This window comes from Pteropus vampyrus, unplaced genomic scaffold (genome assembly GCF_000151845.1).
Source record: "Pteropus vampyrus isolate Shadow unplaced genomic scaffold, Pvam_2.0 Scaffold1, whole genome shotgun sequence".
In the NCBI taxonomy this organism is placed as follows: Eukaryota; Metazoa; Chordata; class Mammalia; order Chiroptera; family Pteropodidae; genus Pteropus; species Pteropus vampyrus.
The window spans coordinates 5,285,193-5,304,673 of NW_011888782.1; the positions used below are offsets into that span (position 1 = coordinate 5,285,193).

General features: G+C 32.8%; 1 long non-coding RNA gene across 1 annotated transcript in view; it reads right to left on the reverse strand.

The window, feature by feature from the left end:
- LOC105288888 overlaps window positions 1–19,481 on the reverse strand; it is a 110,480-nt gene continuing 90,999 nt past the window's right edge. Inside the window, exon 3 of the long non-coding RNA XR_895632.2 lies at window positions 1–228. This is a non-coding gene — a long non-coding RNA (uncharacterized LOC105288888). The remainder of the gene's footprint in view (window positions 229–19,481) is intronic.

Consider the following 19,481-nt stretch of genomic DNA (forward strand, 5'->3'; position numbering starts at 1 on the left):
TTTTGAATAAATATATACTTACCTTTCAGGAGAACTTTATTGATCCACAAATCTAACTGACACTTGAAAATGCATGCTCTTGTTACGAGTCAAAGATAACTTCAGGCTCAGTACAACAGAGTTCTCCCAATACAAGCCTCGGATGGCAAATAGGAAGTAAAGGGGAATCAAGAAATAAAAGTCAGCTGAGTTCTCCTTCAACTGAGCTGCAGGAAGAACAGCAAAGACCTAGAAAAATAAATAAATAAAATAGTTTGAAATATTCCTATGCCAGAAGGAACCTTAAACCAAAGCAGACAATGCAAAAGGCAGGCAGAAAAAATTTATGTCATAATATTTTAGGTTCTTAGGAGACAAATATTAGCCTACTCATTCATCACCCTTTCCATTATCTATTTTAACTCCTGGAAGAGAATCATTTTATAATACCTACAATAAAAAGCATTTTCATACCAAAAAGAACAAAAAAAATCTAAAATATCTCAAAATAAAACAAATCAACTGTTAGAACTTCATTTCATTAAAAATGACATAAAAATGTTCAAGTAACAAATATATTATTCTAATATGTAGCAAAATATCAAGTATTAAAAGCACATAAAATAAAAAAAAAATGGAAATCTGAAAACAAATGTGAAAAAAATTCCATTGAAAATGGATTCCAAAGCAATAATAAAACATTAAATTAGAAAACAGATGTATCAGTGTGGCAAGTAAATATTATTTGTGAATTAAAAATTAATTTCCATAGCCTTTTTGCCTAGAGAAAAAGAAAACTTTCTTATCACCTTTAATAATATACTTTCACAAATCATATCTGACATAGATATATCTCTACATTTAATCTGTAAGAATGACAACTGAATTTCTTAAACAGCTACCCAAGTTAAGAATATCTTAATAATAATAAATTACTAAACATATTATTATCATTCTCCTCTAGATTTCATTCTGTATTAGTTTACTCCCCATACTTATTGGTGGCTCAGCATATATACAAAAGGACAACAGTAATTAGGTAATATAATGTAAAACATAAATTGATAACATAGAACTGAAAAAGATAATATATAACTGAAACCTATGGAGATTCAAAAGAAATTAATTACTGAAAACACATTTTAGCATCATATGCTATTAAAACCAAATAATAAGGTATGATTTCTAAAGAATAGGAATGAATGTGGCATTGATGTCTAGACAGATTTCCAGAAACTTTTTTGTGCCCTTGTACTGAATACAATTCATGTTTCATTTGTTTAAGAAAATGCTTGATCACATTCTGATATAGCATTTCCTTATTTTAACTTTCAATCTTACCTGAAAAAGTTACAAACAACATGTTTCTAAATTACATAATATACATATGAAAAATATCTAAATATTGTCAGCAACTCCTTAGACAGCAATACAGTCACATGGCTTTTCTGGATGATTGAACTAAAAATTGCTAAACCACTAAAATAAAGCATGTCTCTATTTCTCATCTTTTCCTTGTAAAAATACAGACCATTTTTATTCTGTGGATGACTCTTTAAGAGTGAAAGACATTCAAATATCTTTCAACTATTCCAGCACATGTGCATATGATGAATGTATGTTTATATAAGATAATATATATCGTAATAATAATATGTCAATACTACTCAGCGAATGATGGCTATTCCTTCAGAAAGTATGACAGTAACCAAAAGAAAAAGTGACACTACAATCAGTGTCCTGAGTAGTTGTAATTTGTTTTGTTTCTAAATACACACTTTATATCTAGGTCAATTTTATATTTCTTACATTGCTAGGATTGTAATTTACTTCTTGTTTTGACAGGATATATCCAATAAAAGATCTCACTGACATACATACCATCAGAGAAACTAAGAAGGGAGGGAAAAAACTACAGGCAGAATTAGGAAACTTGAAGACTACCTGTACAGAGAGACTGTATGAAACAACTAGACTTTCTCAGCAATCCATGTGCAGAAGAAATGTTTACCATAGACTCACTGAAAGGATATACCAGTTCTTTTTCTAGTTACTCCCCAAGGAATTGCATAAATACTGAGAAATCTAGAAATAGACATACACATGCACATATAAAATTTATTGTCAGTGTATAAGTTACTGCTGCCCTGGGACTGCAATAATTTATGTAACATCTGTTTTCATATTTTTCTAATTTTTTTCCTAATTAACATGCATATTTAACACATAAATGCTCAGACCACCTCTTTTTTTCTGCTGATTGTGCCTCTTTATTTTTGAAGTTGTGCACTCCTAAGGAGAATTCAGGATGGAAAGAAACCAAAATCTTATTGAAAGCACTAATTTTAAAATGCAAACAAAGTACTAAATCAATTTTCAAAAAAATACTAAAGTCTTAAGAGTTTTCACAAGAACATTTCAATCTGCCAACAACGGTCATGCAGTAAATTAAGGTCCAAATACCAAAAAACAACTAAGAACATAATTCCAATATTATATTAATCATCTTGATTTTTCTTTAACTTTTTATAAGAGTTGAGAAACTTATTATAACATCTATAATTTCTTGTCTTTATAAATTTTGGTAGTCTTTAAAAATTTTTATGCCTCAGGTGACAAATATAAATGAACACATTCCATATAATAAACATCAAAAAGGATGTAACCAACTATATCATTTTTAAATTGTAAATTTCAAATACTGTGCAGATGTGAGGAAAGAGAACTTTTTACTTTAAAGCTCATTCATGTACAATCAGCTTCTGGAAGCTCTTAATCAGAACTGGGAAAATCAAAATTCAAAATACTCTTATATTTATTTTTAATGAAAAAAGTAAAATAGAGGCTGATCAAGCCAGTGCTACAATAACTAAACTATTCCCAAATAACAATGGCTAAAATGCCAACACTGTGACTCCATCTGTACTTACCTCATTTCAGAATTAATCACTGTATTTTAATTGCCTAGTTATGTGTACTTCAGTCAGTCATATAATATTTCTCATCTGTTATCAGGGCTGTTTGTAGACAATGAAATTGTGTCAGCTCTCCTAGACCTTACAATTTATTTGGGGAAACAGTACCCAATAACCATGCAAATACATAATTGCAAACAAAGATAAATGCTAATGTTGCCCCAATAATTTTTAATTAAAAAAAATTTTTTAAATAAATTAAATTAAATAGATATTTAAAAAAATATGGGGAGCCAAGATTTTATAACAGGGGACTTGATTTAGCCCAAAGATTGGCAAAGACTTAAACAAAGACTGTTTAAGATGAGATCAAAAAGGTATGGCAAGTGTGCCCATCTGGGCACAAGTGCAAAGGTCTAAACGTAGTTATGATTCCTGTATCTTTTGTATCATAACTGCCATATGCAAAAGCATGAAACTAGACTGCTATCTGTCACCATACACCAAAATTAACTCAAAATGGACCAAAAACTGAAATATAAGACCTACAACAATTAATTGCATAGAAGAACATAGGTACTAAACTCATGGACTTAAGAGAGGATTTTATGAATTTGACCTCAAAGGCAAGGAAAATAAAAACAAAAATAAATGAATGAGACTATATCAAATTAAAAAGGTCTGCACAGCAAAAAAAACCATCGAAAAAACAAAGAAGCAACCAAATGAATGTGAGAAAATATTTGCAAACACCACCTCTGATAAAAGGCTAATATCCAAAACATATAAAGAACTCATACAACTCAACAAATAAACAAACAATTCTATTAAAAAATGGGCAGAGAACATAAACAGACACTTCTCACATTAGAAGACATACAAATGGCCAACATACATGAAAAGATGCTCAATTTCACTAGCTATTAGGAAAATGTTAGTCAAAAGCACAATGAGACATCACCTCACACCTGTTAGAATGGCATAATATCATCAACAAGTAATGACAAGTGCTGGAGAGGTTGTGGGCAAAAAAGAACCCACATACACTGCTGGAGGGAATATAAACTGGTATAGCCACTACGGAAAAACACTATGGAGGTTCCTCAAAAAATTAAGAATTGAATTACCATATGACCCAACAATCCCTCTTCTGGGTATTTATCCCCAAAATTTGAAAATATTTATCCATAAAGATATATGTACCCTGATGTTCACTGCCACATGATTCACAGCACACAGTGGCCAAGACATGGAAACAACTGAAGGGCCCTTTGGTAGATGACTGGATAAAGAAGATGTGGTACATATATACAGTGAATATTACTCAGCCATAAGAAAAGATGAACTACTGCCATTTGTGACAACATGGATGGATCTTGAGATTATCATGCTAAGTGAAATAAGTCCGACAGAAAAAGTTGAGAACCATATGATTTCACTTATGTGTGGGACATGAAACTGAAAGCAACAAACAAATAAAAATTCATAGACACAGACAACAGTCTAGTGATTACCAAAAGGAAAGAGGCGGGAGGTAAGTAGATAAGGATAAAGTGGGCCAAATGTACATTGATGGAAAGAAATTAACTTTGGGTGGTGAACATACAATGCAATACACATATGATATATACTGAACTGCACACCTGAAATCTATATAATTTTATTAACCATTGTTGCCCCAATAAATTTTAATAAATAAAAATAATTGGTCCAAAAACAATAAAAAGTGAAATAAAATAAAAGCAGTTATGAGATAAGCACTTTCAAAGTCAATAGAGGCAGAGAAGCCAGTCACAGCTAGAGAGGGAACATACATGAAACAACATGGGCAGAAAAAGTCAATAAGGCAAAATTACTAAAAGGTTTTAAATAAGGTATAGCAATAAATTATAAGTTAAAAATATACCAAATCTGGCTGAATTACAGAAAGGGGCAAGAGAGGTGCAGGGGAGGAGTTAGGTGTGAGATGACAGGAGCTTAGAATAAACCTATGAAAGTGAATGAAGATGGAGAGAAGGCAGAAAGATTTGTGGGATAACAATCAGTAGAGTTTGGTGGAAGATTAGATTTTGTGGGGATGCAGATGGATAGCAACTCCATTCACTGATATAAGGAACCCTGGAAGATCAGTTGTCATTAGAAAAAAGTCCAAGTTTAGGCTTGGACATGTTAAGTAAGGGGCGACCTGTTGAAGATGTCCTGTAGGCGTTTCAGTATAAATATCTGGAGCTGTAAGAAGAATCTGGAGCTTTAAGGCTCTGGGCTAGATAAAATTTAGAATTTATCGGGATATCAGTAGTAAAAAAAAATATTAGAATCCTACATTCTTTTCCTAAAGGAAAATTCCATCACACATCTAGTATCTTCCACATTTCTATCATCAGAACAGGAAAACATACATTTCATAATTTGACAAAGTCATTTAGCCTATAATAAGGTATATTTTCCTTATCTTAACTTGTTGATTAATAGTCATCAATCAATTCAATAATTGTCCACTCTGGGACAGAAATATAAAAATATGCTGAAGTAATCCAAAAAATGTGCTTCAGGTCATTAATCCTCACAATAACCTTAGAAATTTAACAATTATCATGCCTATTTTTCAAATGAGGACACTGAGGTTTAAGGAAGTGTGGAGTCACTAGTAAAGCCAGCAAGTGATGGAAGCATATTTCCAATCCAAAGCAACCTGAACCCATAGCTTTTGTTCTTTCCACTTAAAAGGAGGGTAGCATATATAGTGTCAAGAGTCTGGGCTTTAAAATAAATCAACCTCAGTTTCAATCCCAGCCCCAGAAGACCACTTAAGCTCCCTGACCGTTCTTCACCAGCAATACCGATGTTTTAGGAAACACGTGAAGCCTCTGTTACATTCCACTCGGTTGTGCATCACTATTAACATGACATGTTCCTTCACCAAGGAGTACCAGTTGAGAGAAGACTTAGAGCAGAAACTAAGACTGACCCTGAAAGCTTTGGAAATTTCACAGTATAGGGCATGGCAAATCATCGGGTACAGCTACCACAACTCACCCATTCTTCCCCCAACTAGGGAAAAGCAGCTTCCATCATAAGAACCACCAGAAGCCAATATCCTGAGCTTTCAAAGAATTCAGCAGTGGTTCCAGAACTTTAGTGTGCATGAAAATCACTTGAGAAGCTTTGTAAAATGGAGATTCCCAAGCAGATCCTTCTCCAAAAATTCTGATACAGCAGTGAAACAGATGACCTTCCAAGCTTTTTAAAAGATATCTACCAGCAACAACCACTTTCCATTCTTCAGGTACATAATTTTTAAATTATTTGTTGAATATATGTATACATATATATGACTTCATTTAGTCCAATTAAATCATACCCAACTTAATATTAAATTTCATATATTTCTTTGAATACCTACTATCAAGGTTTCTTTTCAATAGAAAAGGATAATTAAACAAAAGCAGTTTCAACTATATATAAGCTGTCTCCATCAAATTTGATTTTCTTTAATACAGATTTTAATTTTTTATGATTAAAACTAAGTCATTTAGAGACAAATATGTCAAAAAACATACAAATGATTAAGGGAGATGAATGGTTCACAAAGAAAATTTTGTTGCAAAAATTAACCATTAGTTAAATAAAATATATTGTGGACTAGTAAAGAATCTTATAAATATGTAAAAGGGCCTAACACAAGCAACAGTTATCTCAAAAAATGGAATAAGAGTTTACACATAACCCTGTTCAGTGACCCTGCATTCAGGACAGAAAATGTCTACTATATTTCCAGACACTTCTGATCACTGAAAAATTAAAGTATGTTCATCTTCCCTTTTACATGAGCCACAATTGTCACTATGGATGCATACATTACATTCACTGTCCAATTAACCTGACATACTGGGACAGTGAGTCAAGGCTGCTATCATAAGGTTCTAGTAGCTTAGAGATTCTAAAAAATTCCAAAACTCTAAACTTTCACCCAAGATTAATTGACATTTTTAATTTTGAAATTTCAAGATGGATATTATTCTTTCAAAGCTTATCAGTGAAGTTAAATGTGGCAGTGAAAGCTTAAAGTTTATTACCCAGTATCTCCTTTGAATCAAAGAAAATACCCACTCAGGTTTGTTTATTTTGATTTTTACCCCATGACTTACATCAGGACTATGAAAGGAAACAGAAGGTTAAAAATAATAAAATTTGCTTGAAAAAGAAGGCTAGCAGCAATAACATCAATACCATACTATGATATTGATACTTATATGGAATATCTCATTTAATGTGTCCGCACCTCCACCCACAACAACAACGAAACAGCTAAGAGGAGCTTAAGGACGGACACTAACTTGCTCAAACTAATGAATGGTAAAGCTGGGATTTGAACTCAAGCAATCTGAACTCAGAGTCCATACGGTCTTAACCACTAAACCATGCTACATCAACTTAAAGGCAACTATAAGTGTAACTTACCTTACCATTACTCACTTTTTCATGAAACCCCTTAACTTTATAAACCTTTATATAGCCAATGATCCCAAAAGTACAGACATAAGATAAATCTATTCCTCTGGCTTTTATGGTAAGTGAAATTATTCCAGGTTGTCCTGACAATAAAACATATCTTCATTTCCAAAATGACTCTTCATCTTGTAATAGCATACAACACTATTTTCTCCCAAATAGCCATGCTCATTTTTCACTATCCATAGTTGGCACCAAGTTAGATCCCACACTACCCTAAGCACCGAGCAAAACAGAAACCAATGTATATATAATGCAAAAAGAGCACTTTTTATGACTTGAAGATTATATCTTCTAATATTTCTCTTGATGCCAACAAGATAACCTCAATTCTCTATATCCTGGTTCCATTTAGGATCAAGCTCTGGATACCAAGTTCAAATTAGCTTAAGAATAAGAAACAGATTAGTTTCAATCACACTGTTTAAATGAACCAAAAAAAATTGGGTCGATTCTGAGAGTTGCTTTGGGCACTTGAGGTTCACTTCAATCCTCAAGACCAGTCTAAACGCCAGTGAAAAGTTAGAAAATTCCAGGAACCACATGTGGTCTCCCTAAGCAAGTTGCAGACGCAACCTGACTCCAAGAAATGAAAAATTCCCTAAGATCGTATTAGTCTTTGTCCGTTTCCTCTGGCAGACATAAGGCATGAGACTTTTCAAAGTCGACATCCTTCACAGTACAATAAGTACACAAACATATTTGTAATTAAAATATCACCTTCTTTTAGGTATGTTCCTGTAACTAGCATAAAAATAAGATTTTTTAAAGTAACTATTTCAGCTAAAACAGACTGAAACTTTAAGCACTGTCCATAATTTTATTTTGTATTCTAAATTCTCAGTTCCAGACTTATTATTCAACATCTCATTAACTACTCCTCTTTATGTTATTCCATTTGTTTCTATGTTCTTTTTTTTAATCTATTGCCTTTTTGTAGCATTACCTGTCTGTCACCTTTTATCTAATAAATACTAATTTATGTTGCTCAAATTCTACAAAAAGAAAAACTCAAACCATACTGCACTAGAGCAAAGTCTAAGAAAAGTACTCACTGTCCCAAGTTATTCTAGAATTCTGAGGAAGCTTTCATTCTCTGAAAACAGAAGAGGACAAAACTAATTAAAACCAAAGAGAGAACAGATAATAAGTTAGGTCTACAAAGGACTCAATTATTTAAGATCTATTTTTTCTGCTTCGTATAGCTCATGACTTCCCCATCACTTACTTAATTATCGAACTACTATTCCTTTATTAATCGCATTGCCTATTAGCTGCTTCTTAAAAAGAAATAAAATCTAAACTGAATAATGTCGTTAATAATTAGCAGCACAGAAAAATGGCTGAATCGATTATTGGGTCCTTAGTATTTTAGGAAGGTGATTCCAGTGGAGGTATAGAGTATTAATAACCAGACTAACAGAGTACCTATGGAAATGGAAGACTGAGAGACAGAAAAACATGAGAAAAATGGTGGTACCAGGACATAAAAATGGAAGAAAAATAAGTTTAGTAAATTCCTAAGGATGTTAATCTAGTTAGGCAGATATATACAGCTGAGAATCAGAATTTTCGAATGGTGTTCCTTTTCAAATATCCCTAAAACCATTGTGCAGGTTGGTCAGACAAAGCCAAAACACATCCTGATCCTCATTCATACAAATAATGCAAGGAATATAAATAAATTCCAGAAGAAATCTCCAAATATAAAATTACCAGAGTAAGAATAAGTGATAGCAAAACTCCTAGAAAATTCAGACCTATGGCCTATCTCCATCTCACTCCCAAAGTTGACATAATCAAATGAAAAGAGTTCCAAAGAGCTTATTAAAATACTTCCTGAAGGCAATTCCAGATTTTCCACATGAAGAAGTTGTCACTCTTGCCAGAAGGCTAGACTTGTTTTAACACCTAACATAGTTCATCAGTTAGAACATGTTTAAAATGGCGCAGTAAGTTTCAGATTAAGCCATTTCTACCTCTTACAACAAAGGGATATTGTTGACTAGAAAACAGATCTTTCCCGTGGTTATAAGATTTGACCATGTATACATATATCAACTATTTTTAAGAAATCGATTGGTAAATCATTTTAATTCTCAAGTACAAAAAGTTTAAAAAATAACTAAATTCATAAAGCACTATGTTGCATTTTCTTTTGACTATGATTACTATATTTGACCCTCGGTAGCTTAGTCTATTTTTAGTGTTATTTAACCAAGATTTGATGCCTAGAAACCACTTAACATAGCATTATTCTATTAATTTGCTAAAAGCCATGACATTTTAAGTTCAACTTAGAATCAGGCTTCTACGCGTCCAAAACATTCATCTTTAGATTGGTACAGTTCTCTTTCAGGATAATCTTTCTTCTTAAACAAAAGCCTCTCATTAGAGTAAAAACTCTCTGCGAAACAGCAGAGCTGCACTTCCTGACAAACTGGCCTTCCCAGTTTCATACAATTACATACAATATTAGGGTATCTTTCAATGAATGAGTGACTCATTAACTTGATTTTTTAAATTTAATTATAAGTAATGCACTGAATAACATGTACTAAAATTATCCAATTTACCTGGCATTTTTAGCAACTAGACTTCTGCTCAACAGCACTTCTTAGTTTAGAACTGAAGAGTACCACAATAGTTAAATTATGTTTAGAAGAATTTGTTTGGGCATAGAAAACAAGACCAAATGTTTTAGAAAGGAAAAAGAATAGTCATTTAATAAGAAGAAAATTTGATCATATAAAAAAATTTGTTCATGCAGAAAAACAAAGTTCATCATATATGGGGTTCATTTTATCAACTTCCGTGATTAAAGATCAGGAACGTGTGCTTCATTTGGGGGAAGTATAACAGTAAATATTAATACGTATATTAATATGCTCAATTACAGCAGACAAATCTTGTGAGGTTTCTGCGAGTTAAGGAAAAAAAGGGCTTTGCTAACATCCAATAACGCAATACAGAAATTATATTTATGCTCTGTGTAATAATAGATGTTTTCATGATACTGAATAGACTTTTTCACGCAAGGATAAAGATCATTCACCAAATTATTGTCGACTACTATATTACACTCTGAAAAATATGATAAATCACACGAGCCTGCTCTGTAGTTCTAGGCACATTTATCTTGCTAGTCTCCCTCTTCTAAACTGTGATAGACAAGAATGAAAGAAAAATAGGTCTTTTATTCTATCACTACCCTACTGCCTTCTTCCCTGCCCCACCCCAGTGGGCCCAATTTTCATCAAGTAATTTTATTCTATTATTTTGCTCAAATCTCTATAGCTATGATATATGAACATGTGAATATTATAATTAATGCTAAAACAAAATAAAGGACTGATACATTATTTTAATAAGGAAAATTATGATTAGTAATTATTAATTTATATGGAATTTTTATATAATAATTTTTGGGATAGGCAAATAAAATAAAAATAATTAGCATAAGAAATGTTTAATTTAATGTAATTAAATATGAAAGACTGTCCTTCAGAACAGAGAAGTCAAATATGGCACTTTATGATAGCAAACCTTTATACGGGTTCAGTTCACATATTTTAAAAATCTTTTCGTTAAAATCAAAACATACACTTTGAAAAATAGGTCGTTTCTATACTGAACAAAAATAACAACAAGAAAAAATGACCCCAAACTAGTAAATCATATCATGGCCCTCAAAGAAGGATGTCAATACACACCCAAAGCTTCAGATAAGACAAGTAGTCCCAACTCTGGCTTTCTGGGAAACATAATAAGAAAGAGGGAAAAAATAAGAAGAAATAGCTTAATCAAATTCTCCTTTAACAGTTAATTCGATTTTACTGAAGAGAATGATTAACCATGTAAAAGCTGCTATAGCTATTAGATTTAAATTAGGCATTTTCCAGAATATTTTTGGGGAAGTAATATACAGATAATATCCCAGAGAAGAGATCTAAAAAGTCAGGTAACTATTTATTAAAGTAATAATTTTTTTAAAATCTTCATTATTTGCAAGAAATTTAAGAATATCATTAGATTGAGGTAATTAAACCCATTAACACAAATTACAATTTAAATATTTTCTCAATAAAATCCAGTGTGCACTATAAAAAAATATCATATATGGTAATGAATAAAAATGGAATATTTTTATTCAGTGCCTTGTAGCCTCCCTCCAACATGACCTATACTTTTACTTGGAACTCGATAAAAAAAAAAAAAAGCTAGAATATATTGGCAAATTCATAGCTGACCCTCTCAATCCCTAGTTTCATTCCTGCTGACTCCTGAAGAGCTGCAATCAGTATCACAGCCCACAGGATTCAGAACAGGACCTGCAGCAATCAAGGAAAAAAATGACTGCTCACATCTTGGAGAACAGATTAACAACCTTTTGTTTATGAAGCTTACTGGAGGTTTCATGTCATTAAAATACTGCATATTATGTAACTCATTAGGAGCAAAACTATAGCATCATTTCAATTCAGAAAGAAAACATTTTGATAATATTTAACACCATTTTTCAAATTAAAAATAAACTTTAACTATAAAGAGAAAACTATCTTAAAGAGATGAAGGGAAAGAAATGAACTTTTCCAAAAATCTATACCAAACATAATACATAATGGTAACACATCAGAAGCACTACCCTTTGAAAAAGAATAAGTAATGCCTGCTATCACTTTTACTGGACATTCTACTAAAACTTCAAGACAGTACAGCAAGATAAGATAAAATAAGATGCATAATGAGGAAAAAAGAAACAAAGTTGTCATTTTTTCAGATATGTCAACTTAAGATAGCCAACTTAAGACACCCAAGAGGACCTATAGATACTTTAATAAATTTAATAAAAGAATTCAGAAAGTTTGCTGGATATATACAAATATATAAGTTTACTTTCCCTGATCCATGTTTATCTCTTTTCTTTTTTGTGTCTTTTACAGTTGGTTTAAGTCTTCAATAAGTCATCAACCAGAACTACACATGTATTAAGTCGTAAGGTTTGCATTTTCAATGCATTCCATTCTTATACCAAACTGCTCCTGTAATTAAAATATCCGTTTAGTTGTCAGTTTTTGGCCAGATAATCAGAGGGGGCCACTATCTGTGGGTATACTCTAAAATCTCTCCAACATATCCTATTTCTTCCCTGTATCAGATGAAGCAAGTCACAACTCACTATTCTTTGTAAAACAAAGCCCAATTTACTTAAAGTACCACTTTGCAGTTGCCGAAAATAAGATCACTTTGCCAGCTTCCTGCCCAGCAATGCAACCTTCAGCGGGATTTCTGCACTTATGCTTCACCATTTGCTTTACAAGCACTTTGCTTCCTAGACCTGAGTATTATGCGAAAATCTAGAATGTTTACTACCTGGTTCCAGAAGGTTCCCACTGTTATACAGAACACTCCATTTAAAAGGGCCTCCTCACCATTCTTTCAATTCCCTAGTTCCAATTCGGTTTCTAATCCATGATGAATTTTTTAAATTTTCACTTACTTATTTCATATTTTAAAAACTTTTTCAAAGTCTAGCAAAATATTAGCATTATTTGCCTATTTATAATTTTTCAAAAACTCCATTTTCTTATGGAACGTTTTTATTCAACATCACCTTTACAAAAATATAAATCCCTCTTTATATAACCCTCGCCTTTTTTTGAATTAGTGAAATTGTTCTCTCCATAATCCAAATGTAATGTCCTTTCCCAAGTCTTTATACTTCTTGACTTTTCTGTAGCCTCAATAACCAGGATCTCCTTTCTAAAATTTTCTTTCCCTTGTTTCTGTTTTTTTTTCAACAATAGACCCATCAGTTTTGACCCTTTTTCTGATGCAGCCACCTTATTAACATATAGAAGTTCTCCAAGATCTATCTTTCTCTGATTCCTTTCTCAATTTATTCCACCACCATGACCTTTGGGGGGTAGGGGGCAGAGGGGAGGGCTTAGCAGTCTCATTCAAATTTCATGCCTTCAACCATCATTGTCTGTCCTCACCTCTCTAGTCCTACCTGGATCCTAAGAACTATATCACGGCTGGCATGAACCCAAAGTAGGCATTGCCAATTGGTTGGATGTTGCTTCTAATGACTTCTCAACAGTGCTCTGTAGAGTCATGATACTATCAGATAGAGCTGGCACTGAAGAAGAAACCCACTCAGCATCTCCAATCATTCCCTAAATGTCTCTACCTGATAGTCTATCAGCACCTTATAGGCAATATATCAAACACAGAACTCATTATTTTTCCCCAAAACTTTCTACTTCACCTGCATCACTTTGCAAAGAAATTTTGGAATTTTCATTTCTCTCCTCTGTACCTTCAGATTCACACTGTTGCCATATCTTACTGAATAACATTGTGGTATCTATCAAATTTGTCTCTTTTTAGTCTCCAAAGTCATACGCTAATATAAGCACTTAATACCTCTTAATAAAACTGCTAAAATTGCTAGCTTCCTAACTAGTCTCCCATCTGCTGCCCCTTCCTCATTTTTTTATTTTTTTCAGTTTTACTAAGTGCTGCAAAGGAATCTGATCATCTCATTTACCTATGGCACCCAATGACTACCCAAATTCCTTGTTCTCGCTATCAGTATCCTCGGCAAAGGAGCTGTAAGGTTATTTCTAATCTTACTTGTATGCCTCTACTTTATATATTCTACTAAATATAACATCTCTATTATTTACTCAAAATGTTTTCTTCTGCTGACAGGGTCTCTCTTTCCTTCAGACTAGAGAAAACTGGAAGGTATGGAGAGAGAAATTCAACAAGACCTGATAATGCAGTGGATAAAGGTGGTGAATGAAAGAGAATAATCAACAATGGTGTTCAGATTACTGGCATATATGATGAGATATATGATACTAGTCACTTAAATAAAACTGGAAGCATTTGAGAGCAAGGGTTAGAACTTACTTATATTGTGAAGTAACTTTGACATTTCAAAGTTAGATACCAGATAGGCAGGTAGACATATAGATCTTGATCTCAGAAGACAAGTGCAGACTAAAGATGCTACTTTCAGAATAACTGCAGTTATAGATGATAATTTAACCCACTGGTTTGTTTAGAAAGCTTAACAGTTCAAAAAGAAGATAGAACAGAGTTTTTAAGAAAGAGGCCTAGAATATGCTGGTAGAAGCCAAGTAGAAAAAGAATAACTAGAAAATTGAAAAGGAACAACCAGAAGAATGTGGTTTTTTTAGAAGCTAAGAGGGAAAAATACATTTAGAAGAAGTCATGGCCTACAATGTTGAATGCTACTGAGAGCAAAATAAGAAAGTAAGGTAAAGATGGGGGAGGAAGGGCGGGAAGCCCATTAGATTAATAACATAGAGCTCTCAATGTTGGCCTAAGTTTTGACAATGGAGAAACTGGAATAGAGCTGTTCGAGGAATTAGAATGGGAGGTGAGGAAATAAAGGTGGAAAAGTGACAGGTAAAAACAACTCCTTCAAAAATATCGGCTATGAAAGGGAAGAGAGATATTACAGAGAATTACATATGATGATACATGTAATGCCTGTAAAGCACTTCAAACAGTGTGTTACCTCATGCAGTTCTCTACATTTTTTCTCCCACTGATAGCTCGCAGTGTAAGATTGCTCATTCCCACAAAGGTCAGGAATTATGCAAGAATACCTACTTTTTTGGACATATTAATCAACAAAATAGACTAGAGAAAACCACTGGAAATATCAAAAATAAGAATTGGAAAAGAAACAAAATTATTAGAGGAAAAATTGTAGGCCAATGGACTAGAAAAGAAGAAATAATACTATCAGCAGTTGATATGCTGAAACAGCTGGAAAATCCTAGAAAACAAATGATAAAACTCAAGAAATAAAAGAATCCAGCAAGGTAGTAAGATATAAATGAACATGCAAAAATAGTTAGCGCTCACATACACAAATAAAACCAGATAGAATATATAATGGATGAGAAAGCTCTATTTAAAAATAATTTGAAAAAAGATTAAATATTTTGGAATAAATAGAAATGTTCAAAATCTACATGATAAAAAATAAACACTCTTAAAAGACACAAAGACATAAAGACACAAGGGCCTAACAACTAAAAAGAAATATCTTATCCTTGGTCAGGACAACTCAACATCAATATGTCATAAATTTACAAATTTAATGTACTCCCCATCAAAATATTACTGAACTTTTTGTGGAGCTAGATAATTTGATGCCAAAGTTCAAGTGGAAAAGAAAAATTCAGGAAAAGCTAGGGAACAATGAAAAGAGACAGATAATGGGGTAGGGGGATCTCATTAAAACATACTATAGATATTAAAACATACTACAAAGCCACTTTAATTAAAATAGTATGATGTTGCTGCATGAATAGACAGACCAATGAAACAGAACAGAAAGTCCAGAAACAGATTCAGATATGATAAAAGAATCTCTCCTATAATGTGAGAATTTATAAAAGAAAAGGCTTTCTAACTAGAACCAAAATCCAAAAACAAAACTTTTACATGACAGAAAACACCACAAGCAAATCAAAAGGCAGATGACAACCTCAGGGAAAACATCTGCCAAACGTATCACTGATAAATGGCTAATAACACTACAGAGAACCTTCAAAACTAAGAGAATAAAGACCAAATATCCTAGAGAAAGTTGCTCTTAAATATAAAAGAAGACATTAAACTCCATTTATGAGATGAATGCAAATTAAACGTTCACGGAGATACCTTTGCTCATCTATCAAATTGGAAAAAACTCAAAAGTTTCACAGTATACTGTTGGCAAGGTGATAGAGAAACAGGCACTCCCACACATTACTAGTGGAAATGCAAAATCATTCAACTCCATGCAGGGGAACTGAGCAATATTTAATGAAAGTACATAAGCATTTACCCTCTAAACCAGCAATGCAACTTCCAGGAATTTACCCTGAAGATAAAATCTGCAACAATACGAAAATACATATGCACGAGGTTATTCATCACAGCAATATTTGCAACTGCAAAATATTAGAAACTACTAAAATGCCCAAGCATAAGAGATTAGTTGAATAACTATGGTACATACACACAATAAAGTACTATGCATCTATAAAAACAAATGAGAAATATTTCTATTTATTGATAGTGATTTCCAAGCGATATTGATAAATTAAAAAAGTAAATTGCAAAAGAACATATATAGTATGCTACTTTTCATAAAACAGAGGAAATAAGAAAAAATGTAAGAAAATTGATCTGATTATCTTTATAAAAGGAAGAATGAACTAAAAACAATAAAGTCTGTTGCCTTTAAAAGATGAAATGGGGGCGATGGAGTGACACTTTTCTGAGTATATCTCTTCACGAATTTTACTTTTTGGGAAAATAAATCATCATTTTCTATATGTTCAAAGAAATTAAATTAACAAAGATGTGAAAAAGGAGCAAAATGCAAGAGCTGAAAGCAAACTACAATGAATGAATTCAACTGTATTTCAAATTAATACCACATCTCCACTTAACGGATAAAAAAGAAAGAAGTAATCCACATAATTATTAGTACAATATTTGATTATATATACTCACAGAATTGAGTGGGGTGAGGAAGGAGAACTTTGAATAAATCTTAAATTTTTTTAGTAGACCTGTCTGTTGTAATGGTATAATGAACCAATCAGAGCTCTTCAGAGAAATGCCTGCCCTAAGCTGAGCAGAATAGATCAAAGATAAGCCTGTAACAACTTGTTTTGCCAAAAAGATAAAGAAAAAAAAAGAGACTAAAAAACATGATGGGGGAAACCTATGTACTACTAATAACCAAACCTGGCCAATTTGGGTACCAAAATAACTAAGCACAGTAATGAAATATAAACCATTGAAAAGAACAAATATCCATAAGCTCATACCAATGATAAATGACTGAGTGAACAAGCAAATAAACCAATCAGTCCATTAGAATGGCTTTTACTTACAGTAGAATGCTGACATTGACTGGAAGACTGGAATTGGAAAATCAGCAGTTTGCAACCACTATAGAAAAAACTGTACAGGCAAGAATCATAAATATATGCAAAATCTAGGTGGAAATTTTGAAAAGGAGCAAGATAGTGCATGATCTTAAAGTATTTCCCCAAAGACTGCTTATTAGTTTCAAGAGAAAAAAACTATAACACTACAGTGGAGAACTCTGACTACACTCTGACCAAATGATAAAAATTAACATCACCAATGTGCCTCCAGATATGATACCCTGAGAAGGGTCATTTATGTAGTATTCTGGTTGGAATACAAAACGTAGTCATGAAGAAACAGAAGACAATCCCAAATGAGAAGTGACAGACAGATAAACAGAAAAATGAAGGACTATATTAATCAAAAATGTCAGTGTCATCAAAGACCAAGAAAGGCATAGAACTATTTTAAATCAAAGAATACTAAAAAGATAATGACAAATAAATGCAATACCTAATCCTAGATTAGATTCTTACTGAAATGGGAAAAAATGCTATAAAGAATATTACTGGGTCATCCGATAAATTCAGGATATGGATGACAGATTACATATAAATGTTATATCAATGTTAAGTTTACTGAAGCTGATCTTTGTACTATAGTTATGAAAGAATATCCTTATTTTTCAGAAACATACACTAATGTAGTATTAGGGATAAATGCAATCTCTGTTCGAATGGCTCAGAAAACTGTGTGTGTGTGTGTGTGTGCGTGTGCGTGTGCGTGTGTGTGTGTGTGTGTGTGTGTGTGTTGAGGGACGGAAGGCGGGAGGAAGTGCCCAAAAGATAAAATAAAGGGGATAAAATGTTAACGGCGGAAGAACTCAGTAAAGAGTATACTATTCTTACAACTCTTCCATAAGTTTGAAATTATTCCTAGATAGAAGTGTTTTTTTGTTTTGTTTTGTTTTAATATTTTCCCTATCATTCTATTCTCACATTACAATTGAAGAGAGTGAGGCCTCGTGATGAGAAGTAATCAGGAGGTGAGCCAAGCCTGACTGACTTACTCTAGAATCTAGCATTGGTCTTAACTATCACAATATATTGCATTTTAGGTGTTAGATTTAGCCACACTCTTAGCTCTAAGATTTCCAAGGTTGTTTGATCCTCCCAAGCTTATCTTTTGAAAATTTCCCTCCTAATTGTCTTTCCTCTGTTTCTCCTAACTGCAAGCCCCTATCACTACAATTGCATCCTGTCTCTGGTTCTCCAGCATACAGTACTCTAGCCAACTTTATTTTTTACAAATCCCCTGGGAAAATACTACGTTCTGGATTCTAAATCTCATACATTTATCAGGATGTATTGTATTCACTCCAACAAGCAACTTAAGGGCAGAAATTAATCTTTCTCACTATTGTACGCCCAAGGCCAAGTACAGAGCCTATTCTGTATCAGGGATTTCAGTAAACATTCATTGAATTGAAATGTTTAACTTCTTCCATTGCTCATGGTTTTCCTTACTCCAGTAAATATTAGAAATGCTAAATTCCCTTACCTTCTATTTACCTGCCAAATCTGACTGAGATCTATTCAATGTTTTCTTTCCAAAAAATGCTTTCTCAGTTATTTCCGCCCTAAAATTGACTGCCAAGTTTAACCTATTGGTACACACAAGGGCTCTACCAATACCTTTGCACTTAAATAACAATATTGGAGAATATGTTTTATGTGGCATAACATTATGACAATTTCAAAAGTTATCCTCATCTATTTTGATTAAGAAAAATAAATACTGGAAAAAAGCCAGTATGTGCATATGTTAAAAGATAATAATGGTCTTTAAAAAAAAAAAAGGATACTATGGTCAAATAAGTTTGAAAAATCCAAAACTGAATTAAGCTACACCAGATTGTTAAATCTTTTAATATAAATCAATGTATCTTGTGATTCTCCTAAGGAGGAACAAAGTATACAGTGCTTTCCAAACCTATTTGACCATGGGATCTATTTACTCAGAGCATCTCCTGGGAAAAATACACCATAGAACATACTCTGGAAATGCTATTACTGGAGAAGTCATCTGAATACCTGGAATGTGATAAGACACTTCAAAGCTAAAAGAAACTACCTGCTTGACATCAGCAGGGCCAAG